We start from the raw sequence: 22571 nt of genomic DNA, 5'->3' as shown, positions 1-22571 counted from the left end.
CCTTAAAAATATCTAAGGCATCTAACTCAGTGATTCTAGTTCATGACTGTATCCTAAGGAAATAATCTGTACTGTGTATTAAAATCTTTACATAAAGATGTTTATGAAGGGATATTTACAATAGCAAAAAATTTAAAAATAATCTGCATGTTAAACAATAGGGAAATGGTTAAGTAAATTATGGTAAAACCATAAGATGGAATTTATAGTCATTAAGAGTTATTTTAAAAATGGGAATTACACAATAAATGTTTAAAGAATAAAGTTTACAAGAAATGATTATGAAGTATGAGCTCAGCAAGAAAACAATTTGTAAAGCCCACAATATAGAGAGTGACTGTTTGAAATGAAAATAAACAAGTGTGAACACTTGTCCCAGTCCCTGGTTTATCCATGGGATCTCCCCACACCAGCTGACCCCACCCAGGACAGAGCTATTATTTCCTGTATAGTAAGGCCATTATGTATTTATCTGGCCCTCTCCCCCAGCCCTCAAGTTACTTGAAAGCACAGGCACCACCCCAGCTGCATTCTGTAAACATTTGCTTTTTCATATTGACAAACTCTCTGGCTTCATTTCACGCATTTACAGAGATTATTTGACTCTATCTAGCTTTCAAAGTCACCTCAAAAAAGAAATCTCAACTGAATGTGTAAGCCCATCAAGAAGCAGTTTCTCTTATTCTGCTTCATCCAAATAAAAACACTAAGGAGAAAACATCCCTGGAGCTTTCTTAACCCTAGATGCCCAAGGCAAGCATTAGACAATGGAAGGTACTACGTACCAGATCGGAGATGTCTGCTAGGACCCCCGCTGTTGCTGTCTGCTCAGTGTCAAAGAGCATTTGTTTTAGTCTTCTAATCATTAGCTGCCACCACAAAACACACCCTGTAGCAGAGCTCAGCTAACACCAAGGGCCACACCTAATTCCAGCTCTGACTTATTCCCCATGGGGTCTACCTTCCACTAGGCAACTTTCTGCCTAATTAGCTGAGTACACTACAGTCAGGGGACACAAGGTTGAGAGCAAGGCAGGCAACAGGGAGAAACCAGATGGAAGGGGGACGACCATAACCATCTGAAAAGAGTCTGTAAGTCAGTGGTTCTCAACCAGGGCAATCTTGTCCCCAAGGGGACATCTGGCAAGGTCTGGAGATATTTTTCGTTTCCAAAGTTGAGGAGGTGCTACTGGCATCTAATGGGGAGAAGCCAGGGATGCTGCTAAATACCCTACAATGCACAGGACCACCCCCACTACAAAGAATCATCTGGCTGAAAAGGCAGGTAGTGCTGAGGCTGAGAAACCCAGTCCTGTTGATTTATCCACCAGTACAGGACAGTCTAATCCCAACCCACAGAACAGGACACCCACCCAGTGGTCAAAGGCCTGACATAGTTTGGGAAAGGAATACATACACACGCGCGCGCAAGCGCACGCGCTAAGCCAGGGTGAAAGAATTAATTGTTCCTTTGGTGATCAAAATTCTACCTTAGCAAGTGGGAACAAGAGCATTGTAATTTACTACAAGAAATAAAAATACTTTATTTTCCAAAGGCGAGCACCTCCACATAATCATATATTTCTCCAAAGACTGCCTCACAGCAGAACTTGTAAAAAAGATAACACTATCAAAGTTGCCCAGATGGGTAAACATTTTCAGAGAAGTTGGCAATACACCCACATATTCGATGACTAATGTGGCTGGGTATCTCCACAGGACCTAACAACCCAAACTCACAGTTCCCAGCTTAGTTTAAATGGCAAAGTTTTCAAATATCACATGCAAAGAAGAAAATAGTAGTACTTCTATCGAATCATCAAAAACTTCATCAAAAACATTTTTGAAATGGAGAACTGCACTCTAACAACAACAAAAAATGCAGATAAAAAGAATTTAGTATAGTAAACATATAATAATCCAGCTGAAATCAGAGGACTGTGTCACACTGTATTATGGTTTTTCTCAATTATTTTAACAACTTTATTGTGCCATGATTTCCACCCATAAGAGGCAAGTAGATGAAATAAATCATTTAGTACCATCCTTAGCTAAAGCTTAAATAATGCCTATTTAGCTCTCAAGAACAGTTGTCCAGTCTAATTCTGAATTTTGTCCTTATAGTTTTGAGGAGCACCCAGTGGAGAAGGCAGCCCATTTCAGTGTTGGACAGGAATAATGGATAAGAATGTGTCCATTAAAGTGGGCCAAGAGTTCCTTCCTTCCATCTACAGATGTTAGTTTTGCCCTAGAGCAGAATCATGTGCCACAGATCTAATTATTCTCTAGATTCAAGCCCCTAAATTTCTGTAAGATTATCTTGCCTGCCTGATCCCAAGCCTTTTTCTTCTCCAGGTTGTAAAATGTGCTCTCTTCATGACCTGTGTGACAGCAAGCTTTTTAGCTGATAAAATTCCGTTTCAGTGGGAGCCCAAAACAGAAACAGAATGGCATAACTAGACAGAATCTTACACATCAATGATTTCAAATCCAATTCCAATTTTATGAATAAGGTAAGCCAGAGAGAGATGAAGAAATTTGCCAATGACCAATCAACTAGGAAAGTGAGGAGTGGAACTAAGGTTTCCTAACTTAAGTCTGATATCCTCAAAACCATACCAAGCTATGTAATAAAACGGTGTGTATATAACAGAACTGCTATACTTGTTTTTTAAGTTCTGTAATACAATAGAAACATGTTTATAGTTTTGACAAGTTAAAAAATTCCCACTGTGAAAACTGTAGGTTTATAAATATTCTCAATTATAATAAATACCAAAGCCAATATGTGTATTAATCTTCACAATCACCCAGGAAGCAGTATAACTGCTATCACTCCCATTATTATGGATGAAGACACCCAAGCCCAAGGTGATACAGCTGGTAAGCAGTAAAGCAGATTCCAGAGCCCATATCCTCAACCACTATACTCCACTGATAACACTAGAACATCCCTAACATTACCCCAACCTAAGTTAAACTCATGACTTCCAGAAATTCTTAAAAATTTAAGCCTTGGATAATATCACATTTTAAAGTTATTCTTCCTGAGAATACATTTAAGTGACTTTTAACCTTATCAAGGTAAGATTAAAGGTCTACAGTACATAGCCTCCTGGCACAAAATGAAAAGTAATTTTAATTTAAAAATTGGATTATATTATTACCCACCATCTATATATTTGCTATCCTGAAGAAATTCACCTAGAAGCAAACTAACCCTTTCTGGGTATAACACAGAAGTAACCCATTTTATGGCACAAAGTTGTTTGAAAAACCTTGTTTCTTTATCGCTCCCTGAAACCTCTTCCACATGAGGCTGCATGCCATGAAAAAATAAGCACAAAGCAAATAAAATATTTGCTTTGCCTAATTCAGCAAATGTAATAAAATAATAAGAAGTAACAAAGGTGTCAGACTGAACCTTAAGATTGGCCTCTTTTTTTTTTCAAATTCTATTCAATTTATTCATTTTTAAAAAAAATATTACATTCAAAATATATGAGGTCCCCATTCACCCCCATCGCCCCCACCCCACCACTCCCCCCACAGTAACACTCTCCCCCATCATCATGACACATCCATTGCATCTGGTGAGTACATCTCTGGGCATCGCTGCACCTCATGGTCAATGGTCCACATCATGGCCCATACTCTCCCCCATTCCATCCAGTGGGCCCTGGGAGGACATAGAATGTCCGGCAATTGTCCCTGTAGCACCAGTCAGGACAACTCCAAGTCCCGAAAATGCCTCGACATCTCATCTCTTCCTCCCATTCCCTGCCCCCAGCAGCCACCATGGCCACTTTTTCCACACCAATGCCACATTTTCTCAATTATTAATCACAATAGTTCATGAATAGAATATCATTAAGTCCACTCTAATCCTTACTGTATTCCTCCTTCCTGTGGACCTTGGCTTGGTTGTGTCCATTCCACATCTATGTCAAGAGGGGTGTTTTTTTTTTTAAAGATTTATTTTTTATTTATTTCTCTCCCCTTCCCCCACCCCCCCAGTTGTCTGCTCTCTGTGTCCATTTGCTGTGCGCTCCTCTGTGACCGCTTCTATCCTTATCAGTGGCACCGGGAATCTGTGTTTCTTTTTGTTGTTGTTGTTGTTGCGTCATCTTGTTGTGTCAGCTCTCCGTGTGTGCAGCGCCACTCTTGGGCAGCTCTCCTTACAGGGTGCACTCCTTGTGCATGGGGCTCCCCTACGCGGGGGCACCCCTGTGTGGCATAGCACTCCTTGCATGCATCAGCACTGTGCGTGGGTCAGCTCCACACGGGTCAAGGAGGCCCAGGATTTGAACAAGATTGGCCTCTTACACTAAGACAACACTGAAATGATAGTAAAATTATTTTTATTTTTATTTAAAAGAAGATACCTCCACTTCTGGGAAGATGGAGTAGATGTATTTTTCCCATTCCTACCACTAAGAACAACTGAAAACCTTGGAAGTTATACATAAAATAAACACAAAGAGATTCTGAAAGGCAGAGAAAAGAAAGCAAGTTTTCTCAGCACCTCAGAATGACCGGGTAGTGAGTTCTGTAGGTTTTGTTTTCACCTCATAATGACCCAACTTGGAGCTGAAGAAGGAAGCAAGCTTGAAACACCAAAAAAATCCTGCTCTTTCCAGCCCAAGGATCACGAATGGGGCAGCCTAGCAAGATTTTAGACAATAACTGTTCTACTTCAACCAAACATCACTGAAAAAGCTGTGGCCACACCCCTACCCATCCAGCAAAAATGGAGGGGGATCCTTGACTTCTACTCACCCACTTCCACAAGGGAGTACAGAGGAAACCTAGTATCCCTGCAGAGTGGTTTCTCAGAAGGCTGAGTAAAGAGCTAGGACTTTCCTCCTCACAGGTCTGTAACAAGGCAACCCTGCCTGCTGCTGTGTCAGTGGAGACCACAGAGACAGCCTGGAATGTACCCTCTCTTGGCAGTACAGGCAAGTCCCTTCCACTACTTTGTGGAGAAGGGCTTGTAGTCAAGGAGGCCTGGTGGAGAGGCAGGCCATTCACCCCCTTTCAGCAGTAGAAAGGCTAACTGCCACCCCTCTCTCCCTCTGGTTTCAGTGGAGGCCATATGGGGAGTGATAATGAGGCAAGCCTCTCCTAGCCAGGGAGATATGTTGAAGGCTAGTGGGAAGGTGGAACGCCCACATCTGCCCAGCAATCACAAGAAGTCCCCTAGCGAGGTGTCAATGGAGGCCCAAGTAATAGCAACAAGGCAGCAGCTCCTTTCCTTGGTGGAGTCATGTCAAAAAAGTTCAGCTAAAACAAAGTTTAAATAAGATCCAGAATCTCATAACATAATACACAAAATGTAGGTTTCAGCTGAAATCACCTGTCATATCAAGAACTAGAAAGACTTCAAACTGAAGAAAAAAGATAAATTAAATAGATGGCAAAACTGAGATGAAAGAGTTGTCAGAATTATCAAAGATTTTTAAAACAGCCATCATAAAAATGTTTCAACAAGCAATTACAAACATGCTTGGGAAAAATGAAAAAGATCAGAAGTCTCAGGAAAAAAATAGAAAGCCCCTGCAAAGAAATATAAGCTATAAAGAAACACCAAATGGAAATTTTAGAACTTAAAAATATAATTACCAAAGTGAAAAACTCAATGGATGGGCTCAACAGCAGATGAGGGGGACAGGGTAAAGACTCAATAAACTGGAAGACATAACAAAAGAAACTACCCAATTTGACCAAAAGAAGGAAAACAGACTGAAAAACAATAATGAACAGAGCTTCAGGGACCTCTGGGAGTATAACCAAAGATCTAACATTCATGTCATCAGACTCCCAGAAAAGAGAAAGATAGATGACTGAAAACATCCCAAATTTGGCAAAAACATTAACTTATAGATTCAAGAATCTAAGCAAAATCAAAACAGAAATCAACAGATTTCCTCCAAAACAGCAAGGAGCTGCACAGTCAAACTTCTGAACACTAAAGACAAAGGAGAGAAAAACAACACCTTACCTATGAGGGAGAAACTATCTAAGTGACAGTGATTTTCTAATCAGAAGTCATACAGTGCAGAAGGCTGGGACATAACATCTTTCAAGGGCTGAAAATAAGAATTTTCAACTCAAAACCCTACATTCTGCAAAATTATCCAAGGAAGAAGGGGAAATCATGACATACGCAGATGAACTAAGAGATGTCACCAGCAGACATATGCAAAAAGAATGGCTAAAAGAAGTTCTCTAAACAAAAAGAAAACAAGAAAAGAATCTTGAAGGAAATATTAGCAAATAGAATTCATTAAAAAATCAATCAATATAGGGAAGAGGACTTGGTCCAGTGGATAGGGCATTCGTCTACCTCATGGGAGGTCTGTGGTTCAAACCCCGGGTCTCCTTGACCCATGTGGAGCTGGCCCACAGGCAGCACTGATGCACACAAGGAGTGCCATGCCACACAGGGGTATCCCCGTGTAGGGGAGCCCTAGGTGCAAGGAGTGCACCCCGTAAGGAGAGCTGCCCAGCACGAAAGAAAGTGCAGCCTGCCCAGGAATGGCGCCACACACACGGAGAGCTGATGCAACAAGATGACGCAACAACAAAAAAAAGAAACAGAGATTCCTGTGCCACTGACAACAACAGAAGCGGACAAAGAAGAGAATGCAGCAAACAGACATAGAGAACACAGACAACTGGGGTGGGGGGGAAAGGAAGAAAAAGAAATAAAGTAAATAAATCTAAAAAAAAATATCAATCAATATAGTCTACAATGTTAAGAGGTAAACAAGAAAAATGATGTTATCAATGGATGTAAAACAACCATTTGACAAAATTCAAATTCAACACCTTGATTAGAAACTCTGAAGAATAAGCATAATGGGCAAACTTCCTCAACTTGATAAAGAACATCTACAAAAAACCCTACACCTAACAGTATACTTAATGGTGAAAGACTGAATGTTTTCCCTCTAAGATCAGAATAGGCAATGATGTTTGCTATGGCTGATCTTATCAGTCTTTCCAGATCTGGATCACCTACACATTGCTGGTGGGAATGTAAAATGGTACAACCATTCTGGTACACACTTTGGGAGTTTCTTATAAAACTAAATATGCAACTACCACACAACCGAGCAACTGTACTCCTCAGCTTTTATTACAGAGAAATGAAAACTTGTTTTTCCACAAAAAACATCACACAAATGTTTATTCAACCATTCAACAGGTGAATGGTTAAACGAATTTTGGTAAATCCATAACACAAAATTCTATTCAGCAATAAAAATGAAATTTTTACATAAGCAAGAATCTGAATGAAATCTCCAGATTATTATGCTGAGTAGAAGAAAAGCCAATCTCGAAAGAGTACATACTATATGATTCCATTTATATAACATTATTGAAACGACAAAATCATAGATACGGAGAACAATGATTGCCAGGATTGAGGAGGGGGTGAGGGCAGAAAAGAAGTGGGTGTGGCTACAAATGGGTGTCATGAGGGAACCTGGTGAGGCAGAAATGGTTTGTATCCTGACTAATTCAATGTCAATGTCTTGGTTGTGACATTAGGCTATAATTTTGCAAGATGGAACCACTGCGGTAAAGGGGATACAGGATGGTAAAATTTCTAACAACTGCTTGTGAACCTACAATTGTCTCAAAACAAAGTTTAGTTTAAAAGAAAAAGATATGACTCAATGCCACAGAACAGAAAAGATGACACTCAAGTAGGAAAAAAATTTCAACATGTTTTTTGAAGACAGAAAACAGAGAAGTAGGGATTAATTTAGCAAGGTAGAGAAAGTCACATGTGAAGGACATGAAATGATGGATAAAAACAGAAAATGAGCTAATTTGCATATAGGACCCAGAAAGGATGGGGGCTTTGGGTATGAGAGCAGTGATAAGAAATTAAAAAAAAAAAAAGGGGGGGGGGGGGAGAGAGAGATTAAAAGTCTGCAAATAAAGCAGTTTGTCCATGGGTCCCCTTGCCAACCAAAAATTGCTACTAAAAGTAGGGTGCTGTCACAAAAGAAACCTGAACTAGTTACACTAGCTTCCTCCTTATGCTGTAGGCAATGAAGAAATTTATATCAGAGGCTGGAAAGATGATGATCTATCTACCTTATGGACTGTCAAAACACTGGGAAAATCTGCTGCCAGCTGTAAATCAGGAGGTAAACGACTCACCTGGTGAGCTTACAGCTCTAGGGAAGAAGCTGGAAAATGAAACTTCATGTGTATTGGTTATTATTGAGTATTTTCAGCAAAGCTTTACAAGAAAGAATCTTGAAGAACATCAAGTTACTCTGTGAACTTTGAGGTTGTTTCTATTGAAACAAGATAGAGGTATAGGGGCAAGTGAGCAGAAAAACAGATTCGAAAACTGTCTCAAAAAGAAGTCTGTCATCCAGGTGGAATCTGAGCCTCCTCTTGACATAAAGGTGCAATGGACACAACCAATCCAGTGTCCACATAGAAGAGGTGGCATTGGATTGGGAAAAGTGGACATAATGGACAAAGGGTATGGGGAAAGGCAGGAAGAGATGAGAGGTGGAGGCGTCTTCGGGACATGGAGCTGCCCTGGATGGTGCTTCAGAGGTAATCACCGGACATTGTAAATCCTCACAGGGCCTACATGATGGAATAGAGGAGAGTATGGGCCATGATGTGAACCAATGTATATGAGGTGCAGAGGTGCCCAAAGATGTACTTACCAAATCCAATGGATGTGTCATGATGATGGGAACGGGTGTTGTTGGGGGGGGGGAGAGGGGGGGTGGGGGGGTGGGGTTGAATGGGACCTCACATATATATTTTTAATGTAATATTATTACAAAGTCAATAAAAAATTAAAAAATTAATAAAAAAAAAAAAAAAAAAAGAAGTCTGGTTTTGCTATTGGTAGTCTGAATTGACTAGAAGCAAATTGATAAGGAAACTTATAAATTTCTGAGGAAATGTATTGACAAAGAAACCACAAGCCAAAATTTAGAAAACCTTTGACTGTTCAAAACCCCAAACAATTCTGGGTGTTCAACCTTCTACAAATAGGAGGCCAAATTCAAAGCACCTAAGGAGTATATGCTTGGGTGTCAGGACACCCAGGCCAGATGAGAATGTGGCCACAGAAAATAGAAAAAGAAGTTCTGAGGGAAGGGTCCAAGGGCCATGGAGAAAAATGGATGTGTGGGTTTCTCCCCAGGTACAAAATCAGGCCTGATCAAGAAGCATCCTTCCCTTGCAGGGAAGGGGACCTTTATAATATTTGTCCAGCAGGATTAAAAAATTGCTACAGAAGAGCAACTACTATGTCTCTATGCTTCTCTTCTCCTTCAAGTGACTGTTTACCAGGTGTACATTGTTCTTATTCCACATTGAAGGTGGGGAGGGACTAGTCTTCTTAGTTCACAGGTCACTTGAACACCTTTTAAAAAGTCAATCTGAACCTGGACAGGCAGGCAGACAATGCTCAGAGATTCTGAACTCTGCACTAAATCCAACAAATGGGTGAAACTCTAGGCTGTATTCCCTGAACAGGGACTGAGTGTACTGCACATGTGCATACTGCACATGTGAAAAGAGCAATGAAATAGTTGGGGGAACAGAATGGCTGACTGTAGCAGAGTAATGCTATTTACTAAGTTTACACAGTTTCCTCTTCTTGGACGACCTGAAAAGCCTCCCTTACAGTTACATTAGGGGCCATAGGACTGAACCCTGGCCAACGTAATATGGGCAGAATGATATGGGCAGCCACTTCCTGGCCTGGCCCAGAAAAACATTCCTTACGATCCTCCAGCAATCTTTTCCGTTGCCATGGCATTCTCTGGTTCTCTCCGGTAAAACCTGGTATTTTAATTTGTTGTTGTTATTTTTATTGGGGTAACAGACAACATAATTCCCATTTTAGCCACTTTTCAAGTATACAATTCAGAGGTGTTGATTACATTCACAATGCTGTGCTACCATCACCATTACTAAAAATTTTACATCATCCCAACAGAAAAGCTATACCATTAAGCATTAACTCCCCATTCCCAATTCCACTGTCAATATCCTGTAAATTTCTTTCTGTCCCTATGAATTTGCATAGAATTGTGGTTATTGCATATAAGTGAGATCATAAAATAGTCACCCTTTTGTATCTGGCTTATTTCACTCTAACACAATGTCTTCAAGGTTCATCCACGTTATACCAGGTATCAGAACTTCATTCATTTTCACAGCTCAATAACATGTACATATTAATATGTATATATATTTTGTTTATCAATCCATTTATAGATAGACACTTGGGTTGCTTCTACCTTCTGGCTATTGTTAATAATGTTGCTATGAACACTGATGTACAGGCATCTGTCCAAGTCCCTGCATTCAGTTCTTTTGGGTATATATATGTGAAGAATGACCAAACTATTTTCCACAGAGGCTGCACTTTATATACGCACCGACAATGTAAAAGGGCTCCTATTTCTCCACATCCTCACCAATACTTGTTATTTTCCTTTTTTTAATAGTAGCCATTCTATTGAGTGTAAAATGCTATCTCATGGTTGTTTGTTTTTTATATTTCATTAAACAATTTAATTCTGGAGCATATAAATGGGTAAATTCCCAAATAGAGCAACAAAGTAAAAATTTAACAATATTTTAATATTTCCACTCAAGTCCACCTTTGTGTTTTGCTTTCTATAAACAAGTACACTGAGTTAAAGTAATAATATGCTAAATTCCAAGTTCAATGCCTGAATAGTTTCAATATCTACTTTGAGCACATAAAGCAGAGGAAGTTAAATTTCTGGAATACTTTATATCCATTCGGAGCTTAGCAATTACTTAGCTTCACATTATTCTGTCACAAATGATAACCAAATGACCCACCTAAAGAAGCTAAAGTCAAAAAATTACAATAAGCCAAGTTAATGGAATTTGTAAAGTTAATATCAGATAACTATACTGGTACACATTTGTTTTGGGCCCTACTAGAAATATGCCAAAATGACAAACTTTAAAAGAATAAGGTCCTTGGGAAGAACAGGAAGAGGAGCCAGAATATCAAAAATTATGAAGACTGTAGATACAAAGAAATGAGCCCACAACTTTAACCAAATAAAGCAGGAAAAGGGAGTACAAGTTCACAGCTGATGATATTCAGAACAATACATTTACCACTCAAACACAAATACGTTCACCACTTCAAGAGTTCAGCATCTCTTGGCATTTTACTACTGTCCCTCTTAATTTCTTTACATGGGACACAAACTTAAATTTGGGTTAACATCAGAACCTTATATTGCTGTTTAATTTGATGGTTAAACATATAATAGAACAATATTGTTAGGGCCAGATTGACTTCGAACCATCTCAATACCCCTGAAAACAGGAGTTAAAAATGATTCATTAAGAAACAGTATCCACTGTAGTTGGCGCCATGTTTAGTGTATACCCAGGGTACCTGAATCTCTGGACTGACCATGTGATAGCCAGGCCCTGAGCCTCAACCCCTACACTCTGGTTTATTGGACTTACCCCACTCAGCTAACATGGAGGTGAAGAAGATCAAACCACCACACCAGGGAGCCAAGAGTGCCTACAACTGAAAGGAGGAGAACTGCATCCAGCATCCATGTGGAATCTAAGTCCCCTCTTGATATAGATGTGGAGTGGACACAACCATTCCAAGGTCCACAGGATGGAGGAATAGAGTATGGTTTAGAGTGGACTTACTGATATTCTATTCATGAACTATTGTGATTAGTAATTGAAGAAAATGTGGCCTTGGTGTGGAGAAAGTGGCCATGGCGGCTGCTGGGGGTAGGGAGTGGGAGGAAGAGATGAGATGTGGGGGCGTTTTCGGGACTTGGGAGTTGTCCTGGGTGGTGCTGCCGGGACAGTTACCGGACATTGTATGTCCTCCCATCGCCCACTGGGTGGACTGTGGGAGAGTGTGGGCTATGATGTGGACCATTGACCATGAGGTGCAGCAGTGCTCAGAGATATACTCACCAAATGCAATGAATGTCTTATGATGATGGAGGAGGTGTTGTTATGGGGGGAGGAGTGGGGGGAGGGGGGTGGGGGGTATATGGGTACCTCATATTTTTTGAATGTAACACTAAAAAAATAAAGACAAAAAATATTTTTTAAAAAAGAAACAGTATCCAAAGAACACTGTATTATCTAATGTGATTTATAAAATAAGTAAACTTCAGTAATCTTCAATGGAAAATGCCATAGTATTTGAAAATCAGGAATGTTTTGATGCTGATTTTTATCCCAGTGGTACTCTAAGTCATTAAGTTGGAATAAATTCCAAACTCACACTTACTTGCATCACTTCAGTTTACTAATCCAATAAATGACAAAAAAGACAAAGAATGAAAACAGTATAATATAGCACCAAAGAATGAAAACAACAGCTTTGTTTGGCTCCCTTTGGATAAAATCTTCCAATTTCTCCATAGTTTTACCTAGAAATCCAGTTGTAGAATCAAACTGTGAATCCATTTTGGCTAGTAATTTATTTTGATTTTTAACTTCATGGCCTATTTCAACAGAAAGAGATTTTATAGCGATTACTTTGTTTCTCAGACTTGCAGTGAGCCTCTCATTTTCTTCTTCACAGGCATTATACCCACTATTAGCATAGCCATAGTTGCCATAGCTGCCAGTAAATACTTCTCCACCCAGGCCTGCACGCCTCATCCGGCCTGGCGGGATATGGGTAGGAAGTGGCCAGGGATCTCCCGGACCACAGCGGCTTTAGTCCCAGGGCCCACTGGAACACCAACTTCTCCTCTCTCGTGGTTTTGATATGCATTTACTTTATGGCTATTGATGCTGAGCATCTTTGCAGATGCTTATTGGCCATTTGTATATCTTCTTTGGAGAACTATTAAAGTCTTTTGCCTATTTTTAATTGGGCTATCTCATTCTTATTGAGCTGTAGTTGTTCTTTATATTTTCTGGATGTTAAATCCTTATCAGATATATGGTTTCCAAGTATTTTCTCCTATTTTGTAAGTTGTCTTTTCATTTTCTTGATAATGTCCTTTGATGCACAGAAGTTTTTAATTTTGATGTGGTACAATTTACCAATATAAAATACCAATTTATATTTTCTTTAATTGTTCATGCTTTTGGTCTAATGTCTAAGAACCTTTGCCTAATATAAGGTCCTGATGATACACCCCTATGTTTTCTCTTCGGAGTTTTACAGTTTGGGGTTATATTTGGGTGTCTGATCTATTTTGAGTTAGTTTTTGTGTATGGTGTGAAGTAGGGGTCCAAATTCATTCTTTTGCAAATGGATATCCAGTTTTCCCAGCACCATTTGTTGAAGAGACTATTCTTTCCCCACTAAGTGGATTTGGTCCCCTTGTCAAAACTCTACTGGCCACAGACCAGAAGGTTTATTTCTGAATTCTCAATTCTGTTCTATTGGTCTCTAGGTCTGTCCCTGTGCCATTGTGCCAGTACCACGCTCTTTTGATTATTGCAGCTTTGTAATAAATTTTAAAATCAGGAAGTCTAGTTCTCCAACTTTGTTCCTCTTTTGCAAGATTGTTTTAGCTATTTGGTGTACCTTGTAATTCCAAATGAATTGGAGGAAAGCTGCTGGAATTTTTATTGGAAATATTTAATCTGTAAATTTCACTCATATTAGCATCTTAACACTATGCAGTCTTTAAATCCAAGAACATGGAAGGCATTTCTACTTATTTAGGCATTCTTTAATTCCTTTCAGCAATGTTTTATAGTTGTTTACAAGTCCTTTATATCCTTGGTTAAATTTATTCCTAGATATTGATTAGAACTTGTGAATGGAACTTGTGGTATATATGACTTTGCATTTTCTTCCCCAACCCTTCCTGCTCTTTCCCCCTCCCCAAACTGCAGCATTCCTGAGTAAACGGCAAGCCTGGATACCTGGTTGTGAACTGGTGACTCATCAGTAAACCTTGTAATACTGCATTTTTTAGAAGTCTTGCTGTCCCTCAAGCGCCTTTCCCATCTGCATGGAGACAGGCATTATAAAGATCCCTCTAGTTTGACGGCAAGTGAGAGCTCTGAAATGCTCTCAGCCTACCACTGAGGTTGAAGACCCCTAAATAAATGCTCATTACTCGCCAAGCTGGACTTGTCAGTCTTTCTTGGTCTGAAGTATCCACCTCAGTTCAAGAGGAAGCTATCGTTTTTACACAGCTCCTTGTCATACTTGGGATAGAGCTATTTTCTTGATTTCCTTTGTGGACTGTTCAATGCCAGTATATACAAAAAATAGTGATTTCTGCACGTTGACCTTGTACCCTGCAACTTTGCTGAATTTGTTAATTAGCTCAAGTAGCTTTCTTATTCTCTCCTGAACAGACTATGGTTTAGTTCTTCACTTCATGGAACTACCAGCCTCCTTTTAATTGCTTACTACCAAAATCTCCATTGTTTTCAAGAGCTCCCTTAGGCTTGAATTCCCTTTATTCCAAAATAAAGTCAGTTTCCTCAGGGAAAATTTAGGAGCTCTGTGTTTTTAAGGGCAGCCTCTCACCTGGGCAAAATATGTGTCAAAGCTACCAGTTACCTGAAGGTGGAGTGGGGTACCCTGCTTTCAGAGCAAGGCAGAGCTTTGTGCAGGGGCAGTAGCCTCTGGTCTTCTTGACTTGTCTCTCAGCATGGAACCTATGCCCACAAGTGGAATGAGGACAATGGGGCCCCAATATTTTTGGTCTGCCACACTTGGGGTAGAGCCTCTACCCTATGAGCAAGCTAGGGTGGAGGAAGGAAGCCTCTACCTCTTGACCTCATTCACCTGAAATGTATCCTCTACAATACAGATGTAAGGGAATGGGAGACAAAAATTACAGTAGCCTGCCCTGCTCAGGAAGATACTATATCCCTTGACAGGGAACTGGGTAGATGGAACCTGATATTCCTGGTATACCTGCCATGAATAGAACTCCCTTCTTATTTTTAAGCCTAGGAATGCAGAAGGAGAGAGCAGGTCATAACTCACATGCTACAGGCTCTGTTTTTTAACCAAGATTTAGTAGATTTCCTTTAATAAATGTTTCTTCATTTGCTATGTACCTATAGGATAATTCCAGATACTATTTGGCTGTTATTTTAATAATTTTCCAGTTATGGTTGCTCCACTGAGAATAGAGTCCATGGAGTGCCTTACACTGCCATTACAGAAGCCATAATCAACACAATATGGCATCTTGCTTCCTCCAAAGCAAGGGATTCCCTAGAAAGCCCCACAGCCTTTCTGTAACTTAATCTGGGAAGTGACAGCCCATCAGTTCTGCCAGATTATATTTGTTAGATGGGCAATATTAAATTCAACCCATATTCAAGAGGATTACATGAGGGCATGAATATAACAAGGCAGGGCTCACTGGGGATCATCTTACAGGCTATTGCAACATGTTGGTACAGGATTTTTGTGCGTGTATAACATTCCACATATCCATTATAAGCATACCATTTTCAAATGTTTCTACCTTATTTTCAAATAAATAAAATAAATAACTATAGCTGGGACCATCAACTTCTTAAGTATTAAAGATTAGCCACCCATTCCAAAAAGAAGAGCAAGCCCCATGAAAATGGCTTGGAATCTTCATCAATGGCCAGAGAATAAAAGCTTTTGGTATGCACAAAGCAAGGCTTTAGAAGAAGACAGATAATGGCGACATTCAAGATAGCAGAGAAGATTCCTCTTTTGTTACAAAATGATGTCCCTTTAAGAATAGATTCCTCAAAATAAAGAAGAAAAAAAGTCTTCTAATCAAGGCATTAGATTTTTATCTCTCTAACTGTTGTAAATTACTGTTACTTCTAAGAATGTTTTTTTTTTTTTGCAGAAGACATTGCTTTTGCTTTGCCATCTGACCAGAAGAGCCAAGGAACCAAAGAGCACCAGCAGCCAGCCACAGAATACCAGTCTTTGGGGAAAAAACATTGCCTTGCTGACATGTCGATTTTGGATTTCTCCTAGCCTCAAAACCATGAGCCAATAAACCCCTGTTGTTTAGGCCAACCCACTGATTTTTTATTTTGTAGCTAGGAAACTAAGGCAGGGATGCATACATACAAAGATTATCAAGGAAAGCAAAGAGATGAAGGAAATGATAAACATAGAATCCAAAATAGGTTTACATATGGGTTCAAAAGTTCAATCAGCAACTACAAAGACTGCAGTAACTCAATTCAATTCAATTCTGCCCTGGGATTACCCAGAGTTAGACAGGATTCCATAGGTTAAGGGCAATCCCCTGAAAAACTGTGATACTGTTTACAAGTTCAGAGGCTTAGGCCACAGGGACTTCTAACCAACTGGCTAGCACTTCTGACCAACTGGCTACAAATTCCAGAGTTCCCATCAACCCCTTGGTTTTGATAATTTCCTAGAACTACTCACAGAATTCATTGAAAATGCATACTTAAAATTGTAGCTTGATTATAATAAATGGGTACAAAGAAGAAGGAGAAAAGAAGCGACTCTTAGGGTGAGGTCCCAGCGGGTCTCAAATGCAAGTTTCCATGTCCCCTCCAGATGGAGTCAGAACACATCACTCCCTTCCAACACAGAGATTTATCTTCTCAAATCATGAAAGCTCACTGGAGCTTCAAGTGTCCAAGTTATATGGGGTTTCATTATGTAGGCATGATTGGGGACTCAATGCCCTTGTGGTTGAACTCAATCTGCAACCCTCTTCTCAGCAGGGAGGTTAGGCTGGCATGATTTGGCTTAAAGTTCTAACCCCGTCACCACATCTTTCTGATGTGGTCCCATCATGAATAACAAGACACTCTGATCACTGGGACCACCAGCTAAATTTTTCATTATGTTACAAGTTACTTCTAAGGGAAAGAAAAGATCCTATCAGGAAGGGGCACAAAGGAGGTTCCAAAGGTACTGGTAATATTCTATTTTTAGAACTTTATGCAAATTACATGTTCTGTAAGTATATTTCACAAAAATTTTTTTAAAGAGTCACACTAACAACATAAAGTCTCCCAACTATAGAAAGACATTGAGGCAATTCAATCCCAATATACACGTGTAGATTAGGAGCATGCTGGTGAACCAAATGATACACATACATAATATTATCAACTGTTTTCAATTCCACAAAGGGTATACATTGTAGAACTGAAGTGGATTCCCTGATCCTTCCTTAAATTTCAGTCTTCCTGATCAACTCAACCTCCACCAACTCAACCTCATGACCTGGATTAAGCAGAACTTCCCCAGGAAATTTTGCCTGCCCCCTCAATCTTCAAACTAATGAGCGCTAATTCTCCTCTCAATCTCAAGAGCTTTCGAATTACTTCAAGGCCCTTATCACATGGTCTTGGAATACACACAATCCTCTATCAGAGATAAGCACCTGGAGACTAGAACTCCAGTCACATCAGCCTGACCCATAGAAGGCACTCAGTTTTTTGTTGATGACTGAATGAATAAATGAGTAAAAACATTCAGGTACTTCAGCATGGGCTGAATAAAGAAACTGGATCTGGCCGGGTAAATACACGCTCAAAAACTGAAGAATTGGTGCATCTCAAGTCTCAAATGTGTACCCTCTCTCTTTTTTTTTTGTTTCTATTTAATCCCTTTACTTGTTTGCTTAAAAACAAACAACAACAAAAAATAATCCTGAGGGATTAAGAAATAGACTATTTGAAGAATTTCAGCAATTAAATTGCTCAATATAGAGGAGACAAGATTAAAAAACAGTAATTTAAAAAATGTTTATATATATTGATCATTTTCCATATTCACAGGAGACAGAATCAGAAAGCATAACAACTTCCTGTAAGATTATTTACCATCAAAATAGTCCACTGCTCTATAAAGTGTCTTGGAAGTCAATCACATAATTGAAAAATAGGTAGGGTTGTAAAGTAGCTTTTACAGAAATAAAAAAAAGTATATGCCATTTCAAGACTCAGATTTAGTCAATTTTAGAAATTTTGGTAACATTTTTTTGCTTTCAGATATTTAATCTGTTTATCTCCAAAACTATAAACCTAAACATTAACTGATTTTGGCAGAAGTGAACGACTTTGTACAAAAAACTATATAGAGAAACCATAAATGAAACTGATATTCCTCAAGAACTAGATACTACCAATAATAAACAATAACTGATTAAATCAATTCATTCCAGTCTATGCTTTGAGTGCATTTCTTCCTGGAGTCAATTTAAAGAAGATAAAAGTGTCAACCTTGATTTGCCAGATGTAGCAAATAAAAATACAGGGTGTCCAATGAAATTTGGATTGTAGATACAACATACACATTTTTATATATGTCCCATGCAGTATTTATACTAAAATTTATTCGTTATTATCTGAAATACAAATGTAACACGGCATCCTGTATTTTATCTAGTTGGAGCCAAAAAATGGTATCAATCAATATAATTTCCTCATTTTGTAGAAGAAACTGAGACGCAGAAAAAGGAAGTGACTTATCTAAGCTTAAATCAAAGACCAAGAAGATGAGTTTGCTTTTAAAAAAGAAAATTCAGTGGAAAAAAAGACAAAATACTCCACACTTGCAAAGAATTCATCTTCCAGATCCCATCACATCAACAAACACACAAAATAGTTTCTCAGCTCAGAGCTTCTCGACCTCTGATCTCTGGGGGCCCTTGAGGATGGTGTGGGGGGAAAAAAGAGACAAAAGTTTCTTTTTTAATAAATTTTACAAACTAGGATTCCAAATAAGATTTTAAGAAAAGAGAGTTGCATTGCATTAACAACAACAAAAATCCTGAAAAAGCAATAATATAAACCATTATGACTTCCCCTAAGAAGTTTTCTATGAAAACTTCACTCAAGTAAACAAGAATCCAAATCGTTTCAGATGAAAATCGATTTTAAAATAAAAACTTAGCACTTAAAAAAAGATCTACCTGTACGTTCCCTCTGGCAGCTTCCAATATAAGCAGGTTTCTCCCATCACAAACGTCACAGGTGAAGGTCCTCACAGGTCACCCAGTTCAAACTTTCATTTTACAGATGTGGAAACTCAGGCCAAGGACGACTGTCAGCCCATCAAGGGCAGGACTTCAGCTGGCACCCCAAGCTGCGGCCCAAGGGCAGCGCGAGAAGGACCCCGGGCCGGCGCGCCGTCGCCTGTCCCCGCCCGTCGGCCGGCTCCGCACCGGACTCCCGCGGCCGCCCCGCCTGGCCCACCTGTCGCGGGCCGCGCGCCCGCAGCCACACCCCCTCCGGCCGGGGCCTGCGCTGCCTCCTGGGCCGCGGGCGGGGAGGCTGGCGGGCAGGGGCGCGCCCGGCGGGGGCCGCGACAGTTACCTCAGGTGGGCGCTGAGCTCGCGGCCCCGCGGGCCCGGCCCGCCGCGACCATGCCGAAGACGCGCAGGCTGCAAGGCCGCGACTCCGCCACCTAGGCGCCTGTTTACTCCCCTCGCTGAAGGACGCCCGACTGGACCGTCACGTGACAGCCTCGTCACGTGGCCTCCGGGGGGGAGGACGGTTGCCCTGGCGACGAGGGCGTGCTGGGAGCGGAGGGTGGCCGCCCTCTGGGCTGCCACCTCTCTGACTCGCCGAGGCAACAGATGACGCGCCGCCTCCCACCCTAGGCGAGGAAATGAAAAGGCTCCCTCAGCCTTGACTTCCTGCTTTAGTGACCCTTGGACCTGGCCGCACAAAGTACTCGTGTTTGGGAAGGCGGGGGTATTTAGCCTGCCTTATGTTGAACCTGGAGGAAAAAAAATGGAAAAAAAGTTTTTGGTTTTTGTTTTGCTTTTTACTCAACCCTCACAAATGGGAAAGGGGGACAGGAGTTTACTCTCTAGTCTGGGGTGAAAGGCTGATGCCCATGGCCTTTCCTGGCCAGAGGAAGAGCAGGAGGGAGGTATATGGGACTTCACAACTTTTATTTTAAATTACAATTTTCATAGGCATTACTAGCTTTTGTATGTGTATAGATAGATATATCTATGTAAATATTTGGATCAATATTCAGGTTTTCATATCAATTTATAGCTGTCACTGTTTTTAGTGTTTCTACCAAGTCATTTTCCTAGACCCAATTTTGCAGATATAAAGTTTCAGCCAACTGTCAATTTTATTTCCCTGATAATATTCATAATAAATTGGATGAAGAAGGGAAGCAGATGTGGCTGAAGCGATTGGGCTTTCTGCCTACCACATGGGATTTCCCAGATTTGGTTCCTGATGCCTCCTAAAGGGAAGAGGAGAGCAGATACACAGAGCACACAGCACATGCAAATGGACACAAGAACACGTAACTGCTCACGGGGAAAAAAATTGGATAAAAGACGAATAGTTTGTATTTTTTCCTCAGTAAATTCAGGAGTTGATGGTCAATTCCCTCAAATATTCCAGAAAAGATCAATTGTATACCTAACTAATCAGTCCTCCCCACAATTCTTATCATGTTGCATACTTGGCTGCCTCAGTAAAGAGCAAATTGACAGGGCCAAAACAGTGAGCTCAAAATACATTCCAGGTCAATACAGCAGGGTCAAAACATCCTCATTTTTTTTTTTAAGATTTATTTATTTAACTCCCCCCCCCCTTGTCTGTTCTCTGTGTCTATTTGCTGGGTCTTGTTTCTTGTCCGCTTCTGTTGTCTTCAGCCGCACAGGAAGTGTGGGCGGTGCCATTCCTGGGCAGGCTGCACTTTCTTTCGTGCTGGGCGGCTCTCCTTACGAGGTGCACTCCTTGCGCGTGGGGCTCCCCTACGCGGGGGACACCCCTGTGTGTCAGGACACTCCTTGCGCGCATCAGCACTGCGCATGGGCCAGCTCCACACGGGTCAAGGAGGCCCGAGGTTTGAACCGCGGACCTCCCATGTGGTAGACGGACGCCCTAACCACTGGGCCAAGTCCGTTTCCCACATCCTCATTTTTATAACACATCTAGAATGCAACATCATGAAGAGTAGGAAGCACGATGATGAAATTTCTCCATACCTATATCTCACTAAATAGTTTGTCAAGGTCAGTTGCCACAACCTGGTTGACCTTTTTCTGCTGCTTTTAGCTTTCCCTCAGGTATTCCAGTGAAAGGAATATTATCTTCCATTTGTATACCTTATAGCTAGACCATGCCTGGTGAGCAAAAAAAAGTTGTTTGATTATCTATGAAGGTGGAATCCTCCCTTCCTTTTACAGGAAGTGACAGACAAGCTTCATGGTTCCAGAAAGATATATAGGTTGTGCAGAAGGACTGAGGAGCAGTCTTCATTGAGGCAAAGCTAGGGCGAGTAAGGCAATAACATATTGGCAATTTACTTAACCTTTCAGAACCTCTTTCTTCCATCTGTCTAACAGACACGGGAAGCAGATGTGGCTCAAGTGATAGAGCTTCTGCCTACCATATGGGAGGACCTGGGTTTGAACCCTGGGGCCTCCTGGTAAAAAGAAGAGAAAGCATGCCTGTGCGGCAAGCTAGTACCTCCACAAGTGCCCATGTGGTAAGCCAGTGCCCACGTGGTGAGCCAGTGCCCTTCAAGTGAGACATGCAGCAAGATGATGACACATCAAAAGAGAGACAAGGGGATAGTCAAGGTGAAGCACAGCAAAAACCAGAAACTGAGATGGCGCAATTGACAGGGACCCTCTCGCCTCATCAGGGGTCTCCAGGATCGAATCCTGGGGAATCCTGGAGGAGAGAAAATGAGAAGACAACACAGACAGCAAAAACAGCTTCCTCTCCTGGAGGAGAGGAAGGGGGGGAAATAAAAAAAATAAATCTTAAAAAAAAAAAGACAACATTTACTGAATAGAATAGTTATGGAGGAAATTGAGACAAGCCCTGACAACATTTCGTTACAATACCAAGTGTTCAATAAATGTAAACTGCTTTTGGCAATAGGGCAGTGACATAGGTCAGAGTCCTGAGGGAAAGGGGACAGACAACTTGAATGTGGGTTCAGAACCTGGTCAGGATCCTTGCCACCTGTCCTGAAGCTGAGGCTAGGACTGCCAGCAAGGAAGAAAAGCACAACTGGGAAGAACCCTCTGCACATACAAAGGAAGGCTGTCAGTGGGGGCACTACTCACAGATGATTTGATACTCACCCCAAGCAGAGTACTGGCCTATTATAGCAAGTTAATTCCAAATCCTACCTGCTTGTGTTGATGGGGACTCCTACTAGCCTCATTTCCAAAGCCTTAGCCATATAGAGAAATTGCCTACCCCTTCCTGGAATTTGTAACAACTGCTTGAGCCACGTGACTGTGCCCTATTGTTTAAGCCAATTAGTTTGTTATAACAGACCTGGCAAACTGAGACACTCACATAGATACCTGCAATCTCAGAGGCCACATATTGCAGTGGTAAAGCCACAAAAAGGAAATACTTTCGTGGTTGCCTACCTCACTGGATTTTGTCTGGGTGAGAAATAAACCCTGTGCTAAATCACTGAGCTTTTTGGGTTGTTACCTCAGCATAATAGAGTATTTGAATATACCGCACTTTGTCTCTCCCCTCTAGAACATAAGTTCAATGAAAGCAGTAATATTGTTTAGTTCAACACTGCTTCCTGAGCACTCAGAACAGTGCTTGATAAAATG

The 22571-nt window shown here is 40.8% G+C and overlaps 1 protein-coding gene across 5 annotated transcripts in view; it reads right to left on the bottom strand.

Annotated features, from left to right (window-relative positions):
* Positions 1-22571, bottom strand: part of MARCHF8 (membrane associated ring-CH-type finger 8) — a 288365-nt gene that overhangs the window by 119029 nt on the left and 146765 nt on the right. Inside the window, exon 1 of one of the 5 annotated variants that reach the window (XM_071215892.1) lies at positions 19321-19480. The exons of 1 other annotated variant lie outside the window; for it this stretch is intronic. The gene's annotated coding sequence lies outside the window, so the exon portion shown is untranslated. Of the gene's footprint in view, positions 1-785; positions 921-18917; positions 19136-19320; positions 19481-22571 lie in introns of those variants that run through there. 3 more of the 5 variants (XM_004451088.5, XM_023586747.3, XM_004451089.4) reach the window with 3 other exon arrangements.

The sequence above is a fragment of the Dasypus novemcinctus genome, chromosome 6 (assembly GCF_030445035.2).
Source record: "Dasypus novemcinctus isolate mDasNov1 chromosome 6, mDasNov1.1.hap2, whole genome shotgun sequence".
NCBI lineage: Eukaryota > Metazoa > Chordata > Mammalia > Cingulata > Dasypodidae > Dasypus > Dasypus novemcinctus.
This window is presented reverse-complemented; position numbering and strand designations above follow the sequence as displayed.